This window comes from Zeus faber (genome assembly GCF_960531495.2).
Source record: "Zeus faber genome assembly, chromosome: 11".
NCBI classification, from domain to species: Eukaryota; Metazoa; Chordata; class Actinopteri; order Zeiformes; family Zeidae; genus Zeus; species Zeus faber.
In genome coordinates, this window is record NC_137205.1 from 4,078,365 (window position 1) to 4,098,025 (window position 19,661).

Genomic DNA, 19,661 nt, shown 5'->3' on the forward strand with positions numbered 1-19,661 from the left:
AAAACCAGCCTAAAACGGCCGATAAAACAAGGCCAAAAACCAGCTCAATACCAGAACTCAAAATATACCCCTGCCAAACCATATGCACTGCTTTGAAAGTCCAACAGCATTGCTATCACTATAACTATCACTATACCAACACTTCAAAATTATCCAAATTTGACGGTAAGACCGCAGATCTGGCAACCCTGAGTTGGAGTGCCTTTGCCTTCCATTTCACTGAAATGCTCTCATAAAACACTACTGAAATACACATACACTTCTAAGATAGTCATATACACACTGCAATTTGGAGATGGGTCTTGCAGACCTCAGGCTTGTTTTTTTCTGGAAGATCAAGTCAAAAAAAAAAGTTTGAAGGAATTTATTCTAGTTTTTAATGTTTCAGTATATTGTAGCGTCGCGGGGTAACTAAACGGGTGGAGAAGAACAGCGCGGATGATGATGTGTTTGATAGCTCAACCGAGCCCGATTTCATTTCCTTGCTGCAGCAACAGCTAACCCGAGGTTGTGGTGTCCCAGGTAATAAAGTGAAACAGGGTGGCTAACTCGCTGGCTCTCTCCTTGTGTCTCATATCTCTACCTGACTTCCTCCCTTCCGTCCCTCCTTGTGCCGAGACACATTTCCTCTTAAAACCCAATTATCCCGCCCCAGAAGAACTTCCTAGCCAATTACTCACTACAGCGAACACCTTCGTCAATAAAAGACTGCAAAACAACAATAGATAAACAGGAACTTATACCCAGCGTAACAATATTATTTTATTAATGCCTTGATGATTTTTATTATTATTATTATTATTATTATTATTATTATTATAATAATTTCCTATGATTTAGATGGGTTACTATTCTAAAACGCGAAATATATTTTTTTTTATTGTTGCGTCAACATATTTTATAAAGGTTTGTTGATTTCTATTATAATTAATCATTCCTTATGATTTAGATGGGCTTAGAAGATGATATAAAAAAAAAACAAAGTTTGAAAATATTTAATTTACAGTTGCAGGAAAACGTGCATTTCTGCATTGATGGCTACCACAGAGGAAGCCACTGCTCTCCAAAAAAATATTTCTGCCCATCTCAAGTTGCCTGCCTTACAGTATATACAAATCAGAGGGAAATCCGGGGGGGGCCAGGATCCGACCTTGGCCGGCCAACACCGGGGTTTTGTGAGACCCTATGACTGTCATGTACGTTACTCTTTAGTCTGTGTTTCAAGATGGATCGGGTGGGTAGCCGGAATTGCCGCTGACCCTTTGTGCCAAGTGTACGTGGGCCGGTCCCTGCCTAGTGCAACTTAACTCGATTGGGTGCACTGAGGACAGTCTGCACTGAGGACAGTCATCATGGGTCATGGCGGGGGGGCAACGAGTAATCGAGTCCACGGCCCTGGAAAGCCCCTTCGCACCTGAAACCTTCCATGGCGACCCAGAGCCGGTCACGACGCAGCTTTGCATAACCTAATGTAATCCACTGTAATAATGTTACACTTTGTCTTAAGAGAATATGCTTTCCAATAAATGTACCCGGATGTTTTACAGACACAATTGCATTAAACTTTGATTATTTCATTCTGATCCACTTTGCTTTGTCTTCCTTTAATCCGTCCGGCTATTGTTGCATACGGTATGTCCTATGGTTTTAATTTAAAATGGGTATTGAAGTGTTAACATTGTATTATTAAGAAACATTTAACAGGGTAAACGGGAGTAGATCAGAAAACAAGGACGCTTCATACTAAAATATTATCAAATTATTAAACATAGGTAATTAGATATAAAAGCCTGCCTGTAATATAAGCCTGCTTCCAATACAGACCCTCTGCAGTTGAGGTAAATAAAGGCGCCAGTCAATACTTGAGGAAAGATGGTATCTATTATTTGTACGCTTCTAAACACCCCACTTATGTCTCAGTAGTATATGTGAGAGGTGAGGTTTTCAGTAGTGTATGTAAGAGTGTTTCAGTGGTGTGAGAGTTTCAGTAGTGTATGTGAGAGGTTTCAGTAGTGTGTGTGAGAGAGTTTCAATAGCGTATGTGAGAGCTTCAGCAGTGTATGAGTTTCAGTAGTATATGTGAGAGGTTCTCAGCAGTGTGTGTAAGAAACTGTCAGTGGTATATGTAAGAGGTTTAATTTTCAATAGTGTCTGTGAGAGGTTTCATTTTCAGTAGTGTGAGGTTTAATTTTCAGTAGTGTGTATGAGGTTTTCAGTGGTATGTGTGAGAGGTTTTTAGTAGTGCGTGTGTGAGGTTTAATTTTCAGTAGTATGTGTGAGAGGTATTCAGTAGTCTGTGTGAGAGGTTTAATTTTCAGTAGTATACGTGAGAGGTTTTCGGTAGTGTGTGAAAGGTTTTCAGCAGTGTGTGTGAGAGGTTACATTTTCAGTAGTATGTGAGAGGTTTTCAGTACTATGTAAGAGGTTTAACTTTCAGTAGCATGTGTGAGAAGTTTTCAGTAGTCAAACACACTTTTTAAAATTGAGAATAATCACTTGGCAATAATCAAACTGAAGAATTTACGCATTTTACAAAGAAATTGGTTCAATCTCCCCATTGTCGCCCCACTGGTCTTTGATTCATGATTCGCAGTTACATTATTAAAAAGACATTTGAGTTCACAGGAACCCATTCCTGATTTGTTTTTTCCGTATTGAAAAGCAGCGCATGGCAAGTCGATATTGGACTAGCTGTACTGGACATTAGCAGCAAGGCCTCCCCCCAGGCCATCCAAGCATTTGCAGTTCTGTGGCTTGTGCTGCGTTCGGTCTGTAAAACTGTGCGGTAGCATTTACAGTAATTGTAAAGACATTAGCCACCTATATTTGTGGAGCAGGTTCTGAATAACCTCTTTTTAAGGAGTTGTAGCAGGCCAGGAGACAATTGTTCTTTGTGGGTGCCTTTTGGAAGGCTGTTGGAAGATACTCTCTTGGCCTCATCCGTTGGCCAAATCATGCCCTTTTCAGTCATAGTTCAGAGAGAAAAAAAACAAAAAAAAAAAAAACAGGTCACCTCCGGCTTTTAGAGTTGTCTCGAAAAGTGTGAAGAAATGGCTTTATTTAACCAAGAGCGCCCTGTTGGATAATCATATGTACTGCTTAAACATTCAAATCTTCTGGCGTCACCATTAGTTCCATGATAAGGAAGGTGGGTACAGCAGTGACTGGGTCATTCTCATGAAACTACCATTAAACCCAGTCCCAAATGAATTGATACTGTACGCATTTATACAGAATGTGAAATAATTCATTTCATTATTAAAAGTACTACTAAAATGCCTACTATATGAACCACTTAGCTGTTTTGAACTATGATATTATTTTAGTGTTTTTTCTGTGGTTTATTTTCCTACGTTACCATAACAACATAGTATCTAATTTCTCATCTTTAATTAATTTTAGACACAATAGAAAAAGCAGTGAGGGGATGTAGTAATAGAGCATACATTTTTACATTGTCATTGTGTGTTCCGCCATTTTACGCTAAGCTAAAATAAGCTAACATAAGATAAGCTAAACTAAGATAAGCTGAGCTAAGATAAGATAACATAAACTAAGCTCAATTAAGATAAACTAAAATAAGCTAGACTAAGATGAGCTAAACTAAGCTAAAATAAGCTAAACCAAGATAAGCTAAACTAAGATAAGCCTAACTAAAATAAGCTAAGCTGAGCTAAAATATGCTAAGCTAAGATGAGCAAAGCCATGCTAAGCTAAAGTGCATTCATTACTGCAACAGCCATCTTTTTTTAAATTATTTTTCACATTTTTTATTGACTTTATATATACACGTCTTGCGATGAGCCTGGACACATCATCAGTGTTGTATCCTGGGTTCAATAGGTGTTTTGGGTCTTGCAACAGACACCCTCGCCCAGGCAACCCAGCCAGGACTGATCAAGTCCCGGCTTGTGTCCAGGCAGCATTTCCTCACCCACGTCTCTCCTCTCCTGATCCACAGCAACCTTGAGACAATTTCAGCTGCCTCTGTGATCATCACTACGGCCCTTCGATTCCTCACTCCTGTGATGCCCAGCATGTTACAGGCCCTACAGAGGGACTGGCCAGCGAACCCTACTTCAATGGGCTCACACCTCGCTCGCCATCCATTGGCACGGCACTGCTCCATAAGCTCGTAGTACTTGCCTCTCTTTCTCTCATTGGCTTCCTCGATGCGGTCTTCCCAAGGGACAGTGAGTTCCAAGAGGATGACCTGCTTTGAGGCTTCGGAGAACAGCACCATGTCTGGCCTCAATGTTGTGAAGGCAACATTTACTGGGAACTTGAGTTTCTTCCCCAGGTCAACCTTCAGCTCCCAGTCCTGTGCAGTTGAGAGCCGGCCATAGGAGGTCCTGGAAGCTCAAGATTCAAGAGATTCAAGATTTTTATTTGTCACATACATATACATACTTTCATACATATATGCAGTGAAATGTAATGCAACGCACCCGGTGATAGCACACAATATGTCCTACGAAAAAATAAAAATAAAAAAAATTCTTTCTAATAGGCCGACTAACTGACTCCTAAAACGTAATACAGTAAGCTGCTGCAGAAGCCGCTGTTGGCCTCAGACCAGCTCTGTTGAAAATGATGGTTTTCTTCACTGGGCGGATGCGCTTGCAGTGGTTAATTCCACTGCATATGAGGTTGGCGATGACTTTAAACACTTGGTCATGACGCCAACGGTAGCACCCCTCCCCCTGGGCTTTTGAGCAGCAGCTGAGAATGTGCTCCAGGGTCCCTCTCCTCTGGCACTGAGGGAATGCTGGTGACTCAACTTTCCCCCAGATTTGCAGGTTGGACGGGCTCGGTAGACCGTCATACACAGCCAGGATCAAGAACTTGATGAGGTGGGTCTCCGCTTTCCAGAGCTCGGCCCATGTACCCTTTCGCTCCACCACTTGCTCCCAGCTTATCCAGGCTCCTGCTGCCGCATTCCAACCATCCGAGGGGCACGCTCCTCCTCGACTGATGCTCATAGCCCCTCCTGGATCATGGCCCTCCTATCCTTCCTTCGCCTTGTCGTTGCATGGTTTTGAGCTACTACACAGGCCAGCCCTCCCACGCGTCACCGTGCCCACGAGTGCACAGTGTCTCAGATGAGACTCAGCAATCTCGACGGTCTCTGCTGCCTTCCACTTCCGACCTGTTCTGACCTGGATGCCGGCCTGGAAGACCTTTGGGTTGCTCGACTTACAATATTGCAGGACCTCCCTTGTATGGGTCACCCTGAACTCTTAATTCAGGCTGCTGATGGGGAGCTTCAGCATGTTGGTCTTCCCATACAGGGCAATGTTGCTCAGTCTTCAAGGAAGACCCAACCACTTCGTTGGGAACCTACTGACTCGCCTCTCGAACCCCTTAACGGTGGAGATCGGGACTTCGTAGACCAATAGGGGCCAGAGGATCCGTGGAAGAATGAAGTGCTGGTATAGCCGTCCTACTACCTGTCCGCTAGATCCGATCCCATCTAACCTCCTTCAAGCCATATCACCGACTATCACCCCGGCAATCACACATATGATTAATTCTTCCCTAACTTCCGGCACTTTCCCTTCCGCTTTCAAAGCGGCTCGGGTCGCACCACTGCTCAAAAAACCCTCACTCGATCCCAATCAAGTAGAAAACTATCGGCCGGTCTCCCTCCTCCCATCCCTTTCCAAAACCTTAGAGAGGGCGGTCTCTAGACAGGTTACAGAATACCTGTCAAGAAACAACCTTCTCAATACACTTCAATCTGGCTTCAAAAGTGGTCACTCCACCGAAACAGCCCTGTTGTCTGTGACAGAGGCCTTAAAAACTGCTAGAGCTGCTGCCAAATCCTCGCTTCTCATTCTGCTAGACTTATCAGCTGCTTTTGACACTGTCAATAATAGCATACTCCTGTCCATACTCTCAAGTATGGGCATAACGGGCAGTGCACTTTCCTGGTTCGAATCTTACCTTACTGGGCGCTCGTTCAGTGTGACATGGCAAGGCCACATGTCTGTGCCTCACAACCTCACCACAGGGGTGCCCCAAGGCTCGGTGCTAGGACCCCTCCTCTTTGCCATATACACCACCTCACTGGGCCCGATCATCCGCTCACATGGCTTTTCATATCACTGCTATGCGGATGATTCTCAACTCCATCTGTCCTTCCCGCCCGACGACCCCACTGTCTTGACGCGGATCTCGGATTGTCTCGCTGACATATTCACGTGGATGAAGGATTATCATCTTCAACTAAATCTGGCAAAAACGGAACTGCTGGTCTTCCCGGCCAAACAAGGTATTTATCACAACATTGATATTAAAATTGACTCTCTCTCTTGTTCCTACCAAGGCTGCAAGGAATCTTGGTGTCATTATTGATGACCTACTGACATTCTCGGACCATGTTGCCGCCGTCTCCCGGTCCTGCCGCTTCGCACTACTCAACATCCGAAAAGTCAGGCCGTACCTGACCCAATATGCCACTCAACTGCTGGTACAAACCTTGGTGATGTCCCGTCTCGACTACTGCAAAGCCCTCTTAACAGGCTTGCCGGCCTGTGCGGTGAAGCCACTACAGATGATACAGAATGCGGCGGCACAACTGGTGTTCAGCCAGCCAAAGAGGGCACATGTCACTCCGCTGCTCATCGAGCTCCACTGGTTACCTGTAGCCGCTCGCATCAAGTTCAAGTCTCTTATGCTGGCCTACAGAGTGATTGCTGGGAATGCTCCCGCCTACTTAAATGCTCTTGTAAGAGCACATGTTGACCCCCGGATGCTGCGCTCTTAACAATAAATAGTTAACAGTATTTATTGTTACACTAATGTCTCTGTCGCAATGTAGCTTAAATGTTATTCTCCCTTGTAAGTCGCTTTGGATAAAAGCGTCTGCTAAATGACAAAATATAAATGTATATCCAGACTTTTATCTTGCCTGGAAGGCCTGACCTGTCCACCACCACCAACCACGCTTCCAGTTCTTGATTGGTCGCTCAGATGGCTGCCATGACCCTCAGGCTGCTGTTAAACACTTTTCCCAGGCTTTTCACTGGTTTGTCGCTGATCGATGGTATCAGGGTGCTGCCAACACTGAAGTGGTACTTGTCGACACTCTTGCCCTTCTTTAGCAACAGGGATCTGGATTTCACTGGCTTGAAGCTCATGCGAGCCCAAGTGATCAGTTCCTCCAGACCATTCAGGGTGCAAATGCTCCCTGGGACAGATGTGGTTATCATGGTCAGGTCATCCATGAAGGCCCTGATGGGAGGTTGTCGGACACCGGACTTGGTGAGTGGTCCTCTGCACTCAACCTCAGCCGACTTCACCAGCATGGTTATGGTGAGCGCGAAGAGGATCACTGAAATTGTACATGCAGTGATGATCCCCTTCTCGAGCTTGATCTACTCCGGTGTTTTAGTCCCGGAGGAGACCCTCAAACTGAAGCTGTTGTAGTAGTCCAGTATGAGCTCTCTAAACTTGCCTGGGACGTGGTGCTGGTTAAGAGTCAACTCAACCAGCTTGTAGGGTATCGAGTCATAGGCTTTGTGAGGTCCAACCACAGCTCCACCAGGTTCCCCCTTGTTCTCATGACATTTCACTGCATATATGTATGAACATTTGTATATGTATGTGACAAATAAACCTCTTGAATCTTCTCCTGGGCTTCCCGGATCAGCTGGGTGACCACGCCTATGTGCTCCAGACATCCCGGTACCTTTGGGATCCCACCTTTCTGGACCAAGGTGTCGATGTGCGAATTCCCAAGGAGGAAGTCTGTCAGGTGCCTTGACACAATGCAGAAGAATATCTTTCCTTCAACACTGAGCAGCGAGATGGTTCTGAACTGGTCGATGTTCTGACTTATCCTCCTTCGGAATCCACACCCCTTCCACAAACCTTTAATAATGAATAACCCTGACCCTCCTCCAGATCACCTTCAGGATCCTCCAGAGCCTGTGGAATAGCCTTGGGCAGTTCTTGTACACCTTATAGGGTACCACACTCCGTCCTGGGGCTGAGCTAGCTCATGCCTTTTTGACCACTCCCTGGATCTCCTTTAAGGTGGGCTGCTTTTCCTTGTAGTCCAGGGTTGGTGCAGATTAATTCATCAAGGACTTGCTTTGGCCCATATCTTGCTCCCTGGTTGCATCACTAAAGGTGTCTCTGAGGTAGGAGTTGGAGGAGGTGAGCTGCGCACTGTGCTTCTGTTCCAGCAGCTGTTTAGTAAACCCAAAGGGGTTAGCTAGAAAGGCAGTCCGCTTCCTGGCCCTCTCCTTCCTCCGCCTCCGATGCAACTCTGCTTTCGTCAAGGTAGTGAGTTTCTTGCGGAGGATGTGGCGCAGCTCTGAGAGACCACCCCTCTCCTCCTCACTCGCTTCCTTGTACTGTCTCCTCAGGGTCTTCAGCTCCTTCCTGAGCTGGAGGACCTTGGTCACTGTTAATCATGGTGTATGGGGCCTTTGCTGCTTTCTTTTCCTCAAGCAAGAAACTATCTGCTCCTAGAGAGACAATAATGGTGGTCATTGATTAGAGGTGCCTGTCGGCTTCCCCCTTGGCTGTTGCTTCTAAGATGGAATCAGCATCTTTGTCAAACTGGAGCCACTCCATCTTCTTGCTAGCTTGGGACCACTTGACCCGATGATGTTATGAAATGTGTGGAGCTGAGGTTTGTGTCACCTGGAGGTTCCGACCACTGTGGGTTGACTCCGTGCCTGGCTCCTCCTGCATCTCACCAGAAGCTGCTCCTGTGCACTGTGACACCTGCACCATATCCCATTTTGGCCTGGTGGATCTTCAGGCCGCGCGGGTTCTTGCAAACTTTGCTGAAAACACAAACCGTAATCATTGTCATATTTCCGTTGCCATTTGCTGTCATTCTTTGGTCCGACCGGTTGGGGTGCTTACTTCCCCCTCTGGGTATCTTTTTGTGGGTTGATTTGTAGCTTAATTTGGGATCTCCCTCTCGGGAGATGCAGGTTGGGCTGCTAATCCTAACTGCCCCAATTTCCGTCTCTCCGGGCTGTCCGCTGTCTCTCCAGCTGTCGCCACTCTGTTCTTGGTAGTCAACCAGACTGGTCCTGGTAGTCACTGGTTGATCCAGGAAGAAGCTTTATATATACGCATCTTGCGACAAGCTTGGACACATCATCAGCGTGGTATCCTGGGTTCATTAGGTGTTCCGTAAAAAAGCAGAAAAAAACCCTACTAAAATATCATCATAATTAAAAATAACTTAGTGGCCCAGACAGTAGGTGTTGTGTACTTTAATTTTAAATTAATTATCTCACATTCTCTGCAAACTGTGGAATGTGTATTACTTCAGAGTCCCATATATAGTCGCAGCCGGTATTGTAGAACCTGAAACATGTGACCATAGAAAAATGTATTTTATCCAGAAAGGGAGTTACACATGATGGACCTGGTGCCACTCTTGTTTTTATAATGTGCTGTAACTAGGTGGCAAGGGTTTAATCAGTTTCATTAATAAGTTATTGTTTCAAAAAGGAGAAACCTTTGTCCAAAGCTGTCAAAAAACCGGACCTTGAATTTAATAACTGTGCAATGGCTTGAAAATATGGCAGAGGTGCGTTCTTTTGGTTTTAAAGTCAAATGTGTTGCATGGCGGATTGTCTTAATCACCCTGATGTCTTAGGGTCGACAACGCACTCAACCCGAAACATGAAATGCCCCTCCCCCCCATACCCATGACTTTCGGACTTTTACCAGCAGAAGATGGAGATTGTGTTATAAGATTGGGCCGTAAAGCCCAGAAACCTGTTAAAGACAGTCAATTGGAACTGGAATATACTGTATAAAATAGGGCCCGACTGATATGGATATTTTTGTCACTGATACTATACCAATTTTAAGCTCCAAAGTGTGTGTGCAAACAGAGTCTGCAAGTGTCTGCAGAGTCTGCCTCACAGCAAAAAGGTCTTGGGTTCGATTCCCGCATGGGGGGCTGTTGGCACCGTGCTCCAGTGGTTACCTCCCCATTAGGGGCCTGTGTGGAGTTTGCATGTTCTTCCCGTGCTCACATGGGTCTCCTCCAACATAAAAAAGGACCCCAATTAAGAACACTCTTCTGTCCTGTTTCTGACCAAGACATGGATCCACCACCTGGAATTGGTCCCCGGGCGCCAACGTAGTGAAGGCTGCCGCTGCCCCTGGCTGCCCCCTAGAAGAAGGAGGGCTGGGATGGGAGAAATGGAGAGGCTGAATTTCACCAGCCACCACTCCCTGCATGTGTGTGTTGAGTGCAGTGCATCTGTGAGACAAGTAATAAAATGATTCTTGATAACTAACATGGAAATACCCAGTTCAAATGAAACTCTTTCAGTTTAAGTGCAAATATACATTTATATGGTACTTTGCAAATAAATTACAATCATTGCAAAAAAATAAACAAATGAAGTAAATGGCCGACTCTTTCGTTCACTGGAAGTCCTCCTTCCGTCATCGTGCGTTAATCCAAGTGAATCAAATCGAACGACTTGTTTTACTAAGTGACTCAAGTACCAAGTCTCAAACTTTTCATCACCAGCGGAGCTGCGCTGTGACAGCTGTAGATACAGTCTGCACTACGTAAGAATATTGTCAGGAGATTAATTAATAAATGTCTAATCTTCTTTGTTTACGACATTTTCCTTTTTTTGCTTTATTTTTTGAGCATCAACTACGCAACTACGTTAACATTACGTCGGTATCAGGTTTGAGTATTGGAGCATTTTTACGAGTATAGCACAGGAGCACAGTACAGGGCGTGTAAATATGACTGGCACAGAATCAGATATATCTGATTGGCCGATGAAAACAGACCAATTCCGGTCATGGTTTAAGTATTAACATTACGGTCACATTTTTGCGCTTTATTATAACTCTCCCACTTCTTATTTTCCTCAGAAATGCAGCGTTAACACCTCCTAACACCACCTAAAGTACCTCTCCATGTGCTGCATATCAGTGGATGTTGACAGAGGAGAGGGATACAGAACCACAGGTCGTAGCATCTGGTCAAATAAGAGGGATGTAGTTTAAATACCCAATAAATGCAAAAGTAGGTAGCCAATAGGAAGAGATACAACTTCCTGTTTGTCTCTTAAATGAGCATGGATGTAGCAAAAAAAGTAAGGTGAAAAAGTCAATAAACAAGTCAATAAAATGCGGTTTATGACCATTTCTTCCCAGTATATTATGTAAAGACATATTGTATGTTTTCCATTTTCAAAAAGCAGATTTAACATTTTCAAAGGCTTAAATGTTTGCCCCATTGGAGTTTCTCAAGCATAGAAAATCCTTCACAAACAGTGCAGTGCACAAATCGTGCATACGCATATAAAATAGCAAACACATCCCTCAATGAGAAGTAGGAGGGCATGTGACTTAGCCTAAAAAAACGGATGTGTTGTTCTGCAGCTTGTGTTGCCAAATTTGTAGTGCAAACACAATGGTAACAAGGCATTCCTCTGACCATTCACAACCATTAGCCGCCGAGTTGAACCGCAATCCGGCACCCTGGCAACACCACACCACCGCATTATGGTCATGTTGCCTCATTGAGATTTCAATTTCAAGTGAAATCGGAGTACAAATTACATACAGTAAATAGTCACAACACTGATCTAGTCAAATGTTATAGACCTACAGTTCACATGATGCAGAAATCGCAAATCCCTGAAAATTATTCAAATTTTCTCCAAGTTTCATTGCTTTTCATTCCAGCCCATCCTGACATCAATTGAAGATGTTAGATATTCAGACATGAAGACAGAGTGAGGTTAATAATGACCGTTCATGCTTCTCAGAAAACTCAGTGGGCACTCACGAACAGCGTACGCACGTTCTCAATTAAAATTCAGGATCCAAACTTTTTCACACTTGAATTTGTTCTTACTTTAGGAAGGTATTTTGACTGCCTTGCATACAGTTAAAGTCCTGGAAAACTATATTTCCGAACTTTAACAAAATGTAATTGGCATCTTGGAATCACAATGACTAAAAAATATGAAAAACTAAAAATATGTAAATACTGAATATTATACAATACAAAATAAATAAAAATATCTACTAATAATAATAATCAGACACCTATCATTTTTATTCCTTGTGTATCTATGTTGGCCAAGGCTCCTGCAAAATTGTCGGATCCTTAAGTGAACTCTGTGCAGTTGATTAACTTCACACATGCGCATCCAACTTTTTTGCGCATAAAATACAAATATTTCTACACATGTCCATGAATGAGGTACATTGAGTACACACTCAATGTACCTATAGCCAATTCACCAATTTCAATGTACCTTATAGCCTATAGTTGAGGTATACCTATGATGAAAATAACAGGCCTCTCTCATCTTTAAGTGGGAGAACTTGCACAATTGGTGGCTGACTAAATACTTTTTTGCCCCACTGTAAACATATGCACACACATAATGAAACACAACCTCATACATCAAGTCACATTATTTTCCCATGGTTTTCCAAACCGTACAAATGAGAGTATACACCGCATTCCAAATTATTATGCAAGTTATATTTTTCTGTGATTTTCCTAAATAGTAGATGCAAATGACAGTCAGTATAATTTTCAAGTCATCAACCGTTAGGGTATAATTTGAATGTTATTGAACAAACCTCCCAATGATAAGTTGTTGTTTTTTTTTCAAAAATAAAAAACTCAAAATGCACTGTTCCAAATTATTATGCACAAGAGTTTCAAAACATTTTATAGGTTGTAAAGAACTGAAAATGGTCATTTGTTGAATTTGCAGCATTTGGACGTCATATTTACTGAAATCAAAAGCTATTTCAATCAAAAACATCTTAACAGGCCAAGTTACATGTTAACATAGGACCCTTCTTTGATAGCACCTTCACAATTCTTGCATCCATTGAACTTGTGAGTTTTTGGAGAGTTTCTGCTTGAATTTCTTTGCAGGATGTCAGAATAGCCTCCCAGGGATGCTGTTTTGATGCAAACTGCCTCCCACCCTCATAGATCTTTTGCTTGAGGATGCTCCAAAGGTTCTCAATAGGGTTGAGGTCAGGGGAGGATGGGGGGCCACACCATGAGTTTTTCTCCTTTTATGCCCATGGCAGCCAATGACACAGAGGTATTCTTTGCAGCATGAGATGGTGCATTGTCAGGCATGAAGATGATTTTGCAGAAACTCTATATACTTTGCCGAGGTCATTTTCACACATTCAGGGACCCTAATTATGCCTTTATCTGCACGAACCCGTCTGTGCTCTGAATCAGCCACAAATCTCTTCACAGTACGATGATCACACTTAAGTTTTCATGAAATATCTAATGTTTTCATACCATGTCCAAGGCATTGCACCATTTGACGTTTTTCGGCAGCAGAGAGATCCTTTTTCTTTCCCATATTGCTTGAAACCTGTGGCCTGCTTAATAATGTGGAACATCCTTCTTAAGTAGTTTTCCTTTAATTGGGCTCACCTGGCAAACTAATTATCACAGGTGTCTTGAGATTGATTTCAGTGATCCAAAGAGCCCTGAGACACAATACCATCCATGAGTATAATTGAAAGCAAAAAAATTAATGTTTGACACTTTAATCCAATTATCATAATAATTTGGAACGTGGTGTAGTCTGTATGCCATCGTCTTTTCGGCCTCTCCCCGCTGATGCAGCTCCAAGAGCAAGAATACACCTCACTGTCCTTGGTGTGTCAAGACTTATATTGAACACGTATAAATCTGTGACGTCAAACTGACCATATATTTTCTGACTCCTTGAAAATAAACTGTTCGACTCAGAGAGCTACTCCTTAGCACATCTCTGACCCGACCATTGTACAAGTAAAAACCAGTGTTTGTCTGCCTCTTTATTTAAAACCACCGACTGACAAACTGCAGATTAAAGCGACCTTTTAATTTCTGTAACAATATCAACTAGCACAAAATGTTCAAAATGGGTTTCATGGATAAAGACGTTTGCTCTCACTGTTCCCTTTATACCAGAGATGACTACTTTCATGGCATCTGGTTCTGCTCACCTATCCAAACATTCTGGACCAACATCACCAAGAAGCTATTAACCCTTCTGGGTCACAGCATTCCCATCTCCCCGACTGTATGTCTCCTCAGTTGACCCACCACTTAAACACCACCAACCCATTTTGATCGCCTTAACAATTGGCAAGAGTGGCCACTCCCCAGCCTCCCCTCCCCAGTGCCAAAACTCATACTCCGTAAATAAACCACACAATTAGGGTTTGCAGGACTGGTGGGGTGCGAGCTATGTGGGTGGGGATGTGGTGAGTGGCCTTCCCGAAATTTTAATTCCACTCATATTAGCCTAGAACACATACACTCATACCCAAATCCTACTCCGAACAGAAATTCCACCAGATCAGGATCTGCAGGACAGGAGGGGTGCAAGTGATTTGGGTTCGACTTGCTTGGAAGACTCGCACTCCCACAACCCACAATTTTAACTGCAATGCTTGAGCCGCTTGTTGTTGTGGGTGTGGGTTGGGGTGTTGTTCTGAGGTGGGTGCACCAGGTGGTGGATGGCCCGTAAATCTGGCGGCCTGCTGGCGTCCACGGGCTCACATCCAGATGCCCTGCGTGGAGCACACTCGGCTGTGGTGGGGTGGGCCTCGCTCTTAAACGGGGCACGGGTGGGCATGGGGGTAGCGCCAGCTCGCCTGCAGGACGGGCAGTTTGGGCAGGGTGTCAGTCTGATGGCACAGGACCTGGCTCTGGGCCTGTGGTCCATGCATGGCACCCGCGCCTACGGCTGCGTCTTGTGCCTGCACTTGGGGCCGGGTTGCATGTGTGCGTTTAGGGGTGCGGGGTCACTTCGTGTTCCCTGGGACTGAGTTATGCTCCTCCGGGCCAGGCGTGAAGGTTGCTCCACGGTCTTCTTCTCTGGGTGCTGGGGGGGGGGGTCTGCTGTGGACCTAATTAACTCAGTTTTTTCGTTACATGTTGTTGTCCGATGTTTGTTTTTCAAGTACAAGTTGTTTGCTTGATTTTCCAAAAAATAAAATAAAAATTAACATTATAATAAAGAAGATATTGTCTTGTAATAGTTTGATAAACAACAAATACAAAAATAGGCCTTTTCAGTTATTTTATTTTCCAGAGTCCAGAGTTTGGGAGGGGGGGGGGGGGGAGTTCAGTTCATTCCTACCAGACACTGTTGAAGGGAGCAGTTGTTTTCATTTTAAGGGTTTCGGGGATTCATGGGTAGGTCACCATCATAGAACGTTATAGTTTTATCCAGGTGGTCCAACGCAAAAATCAGGGCAACACAAATGAAAGGTCAAGAGGAATGTCATTGAAAAAAAAAAAAAAAAGACAGACGGACACCTTTTACTCAAGGCTAAACAACAACAAATAATTGATTGAATAATTATTCACACACAAAAAGATTAAACCGAAATACATACAGGGCTAAAATCAAAACCCCTTAAAAAGGTTCAATAGATAAAATATCAGATGTGGACTCGATTCATTGTGACTTGGACTTGAGTCACTGTTTTGATGATTTGCAACTTGACAGAAAATAAATGACTTGAGACTTGACTTAGAAGTTAAAGAATCATGACGTGACGTGACTTGTCTTGAGACATGATGACCCAAATGACTTTGTTCGTGTTAACTTCCATTCACTGACACCAACTAAAACACGACCAGCAAACAAAAAGGTACTTTTTTGGTTCGGCTCTCATAAGTCCCCCTCACCTTATTCTGGGCTTATGTGCAGGTGGGTAGAAGATGGCCAAATGTTGTAGTAATCCATGAATGGTGGCATCGTGCAATTTGAGATTTCCTTATCAAACACAAGTTGGTGCTTCGAAAGTAATAAGTTGTAAACAAGGGACGGTGTTTTTTTCTCTTCCGTGATAAGCTCTGTGTGCTATGATTGGTCCGTGATTGGTCTGTGAAACGCCACGCTCCTCCATGTTTGTTTACATTCGCGCCTACGTGCGGTTAACCTAAAGCACGGTGACTCCAAATTATGTCACATATTGCTGTGAAGCAGTTCAGCCGCTGATTCGCGACATAGTGATAGAAACGGTCAAAACAGGACACCAGACACTTGTGGCAGGGGCTGCAGACAATTACGAACTACGACAACAGCCACGAGTGTGGACGCCTCCCTAGCCAACGAGCTGAACTCCTTTTTTGCACGGCTTGAGTATGGCAACAACACCGCTAGCTCACCGGCAAATTGCAATTACACCGCTGGAGATGAGTGTGCACGGTCAGTGTCCGAGCATGACGTCAGGAGGGCTCTGATGCGTGTGAACACCAGGAAAGCTGGGGGCCCAGATGGCATATCTGGGCAAAACTGAAGATCAGTGCTAACCGGCTAGCCCTGGTGTTCACTAGGATATTCAATGCCTCCGTGGCCGAGTTGGTGGTCCGGTCCTGCTTCAAGAAGTCAACAACACCGTTGTCTGCTCTCTCTCGCACCGTCTTCTTCACCTTATCTTTACTTTCCTTAACGTGTTGCCACAAAACTATTTTTCAGTCTTTTTTCTGAAACCACATTTTACGCCCCACAACTTTGCCAAGACACTTTTTATACTTTTAAACCATCAGTTTTCTACCTCAACTGATGCAGAGCTGTATGCACACCGGCCCTCCCGCCGAGCCTTAAAAACCCTCTGTGGCGGTTTCGCCCACCACACGCCAGCCATATGGCGTTTTCAGGGACCTCCGGCACAGAGACACAGACGAAGGGGTTGTAGACACACTAGTTTATTGTAGAGAGTGGGCTAGTTGGAATAAGCCCAGGAACAGATGTGTCATGACAAGGGCTCCTCTCCTAAGTGTGTGTGGGGATCAAATTTTACCTGTTGCTCATTAGACCAACCAACGAGCAACAGGTATGCAGCCACTCTGATCCTGGGCCCCAATTATTTAGACCCAGGACAGGTGTGGCTGCTCAAACCACACCATCCCCACACCACATACCTCCGACACCAAACTGAGGCCAGGGAGAATACCTGGCCGAAGCCTACTCGATTCTTTGAATCTGCTGACTCCATCCACCAACCTACAATAATATTGAGCCCCTGGAGACTCCAGCCAAGAACCTTTGCTGCAGCTTGCCGTTCCAGGCAGAATAGTATGTGGGGATCTGCGGTATTATCCGGTAGCCAAGACAAGACTACAACTTTCTGGAACCCACCCATTGGTTCCCAGCAGAAAGCAAAACCAGTAAGCCCGGGACTCCCGGAAGCTCATGTCAGTTGATGTTGGTTGGGCACTGATCTCTTTGTTTAATTATTCTGCTTAGAGTGAGTTAGCTGCATCCTTTTTACGCATTTCAATGCAATATTTAAATATCTCTGGTCATAATGTCCAGGAAAAATAATTCTCTCTAAGCACAAATTGAATTAGTGCTACGACAGGGAGTATGTTTATTTGTCGCTCCCCACTGCCCCCCGCCCCATTCTTCTCAGGCTGTTGCATAACTGTACTGCCAGCGAGGCCATTATTGAACTGGTGGTGCCTGAGCAGGTCTAAAAACTGCAAACAAACCACTTTGTCTGAAACAGTTTAACTTAACCATACTTGAACCATCTTTGTCTCTTCATCTCGCATTTTACTTCAAATACATATATGCAAAGCTGCCAAAATGAATGCAATGACTGGATTGCATTTCATTTATAGCAACAACACTTTCATACATGTTTGACACACAATTTGTTTGCCGGTAATTGATCATGACTCAAACATTTTAACTATAAACTATTTACATATTAACATTCAATCATATCAACTGATCCGCTTTGTTGAACAAATTGATGCAATTTTTTTTTTCCCCTTCACACATAACCTGGGCCATATTTTCCAAGACTGTAGTCACGTAGCTGACATATTTTTATTTATTTTTTTGCTGTCAAGGCACTGGAGCCGGACTCCATGTACAGGTATATGCAACATGGCTCTGCCGAACCACACATTCCATACGAAATTGCCTGTTGCAATTGAATGACTTTTCAGTTTAAAGTGGTAATCTGCAAAATACTTTTCTTAACAAAAAAACGGCCTTTTTTTTAAGAAAGGTTATGTGCTCCTTTATGCTGTTTGTATTGTTGGTGGTGAGGCAGCAGGGAAGGCGAATGTGATAAACCAGCATAACTGGTTGCGATCAATAAAAAAGTATAAAAATAATAATAATTCTATGATTTGCGGTTTCACGGACGATCTCGCGAGATTGCCACTCAAAAGCCTTTGCTTCTTGAACCGGCGGAAGAGCTCTCCCTTGCCTTAACTTCTCACCTGTGAAACCACCAGTGGACTGCTTTCGTGTTTCCTACTCAACTTGAGAAAATAAAGCCATTTTGAACAACGCAATGAACGACGCATCTTATACACAAAAACACACACATTATATATATATGTTTAAATGCACATATCTGTATATACATAGGCATATTCCTTCAACCTATTCCATTTTATTTCAATTTATTTTTTATTGTATTTTATTCTATATATTTTTTATCTTATTCTATAAGTATTCCACTTACTGTATTACGTTTTAGGAGTCAGTTAGTCGGTCTATTAGAAAGGAATTTTCTACTTTTTATTTTATTTTATTTTTGTACTTTTTCCTAGGACTTATTGTGTGCTATCACCGGGTGCGTTGCATTACATTTCACTGCATATATGTATGGAAGTATGTATATGTATGTGACAAATAAAAATCTTGAATCTTGAATCTTGAATCTTGTCCGACTGATGTCCCATTGGACGTGGAGGAGACCCTAACCATCTCTACGGTTAGGGTCTCTCATGGTATAACTAACACGACTTTTACGGGCTATTGGGGTTTCGGAATAATGGGCCATCAGAACAATTAGTGCCCATATTGGAGGGGGGGTCTTTCTGGCAAACAGGCTAGACAACGATAAGAGAGTGAGTCCTGTTTTTTTTGCATCGTGGAGTCAACCGACTGGTTCCAACTGGATACAACGGAGCAAATTACACAATCGGCTGTGCGGTACTTGGTAGCTGCAGCTATGAGTGTGGATCGCACAGCAAAGCACGCAATGGAACCCACGTCAGACCAGAACCAGACAAGCTACTCAGCAATTCACTGGTTTTTTTTAAATCTACCACGACAGAAAAGCCCCGTGTACATTTGCCAACTGTGCGCCGGAGATCGCACGACGATTGCCGTCGTTAAGCATTTGTGGTAATGATTGAGGAAAAAATACAATTAAAGAAAAGATCAGTAATAGCAAACTTACCTCGTGTTTAGACGACGCTACTGAGCATCTACTAGCAGCGGGTGGTGGATCTGGCGTTCGGTTCACATACGGAAACACAGCAGAGGGTTAACGTGAGGCGACGCTTGCAGAACACCGTCTAATACTTCCACAGTCTGTGTCCATGAAATGTAGACGGGCTCTCACCGCCTCGACCTGTTTCCGCCAGTTCTTCACGTTCCCAATAATGAAAACCGACCGCCCCCGCCAACTTTTTATTTTTTATTTTTTTTGGAAAGGTTAAAAATACGGGACATTTTTATTATTTACGGGAAAATAAAAAAACAGGAGGGCAGCGAAAAAAGAGAGTAAAATACGAGAGAATCTTTATATTCTCTAGATATTTTTTTTTTAATATTTTTATTTAAGGTAGTTACATTTTCCGTATGTATGCGTTTATATTATTATTATCATTATTATTA

General features: G+C 43.6%; 1 protein-coding gene across 1 annotated transcript in view; it reads right to left on the minus strand.

Moving 5' to 3' along the window:
* The window catches only part of abat (4-aminobutyrate aminotransferase), a 73,475-nt gene extending 54,093 nt beyond the window's left edge, over positions 1-19,382 (minus strand). Inside the window, exon 1 of the mRNA XM_080009077.1 lies at positions 19,222-19,382. The gene's annotated coding sequence lies outside the window, so the exon portion shown is untranslated. The remainder of the gene's footprint in view (positions 1-19,221) is intronic.
* Positions 19,383-19,661: the final 279 nt, after the last annotated feature.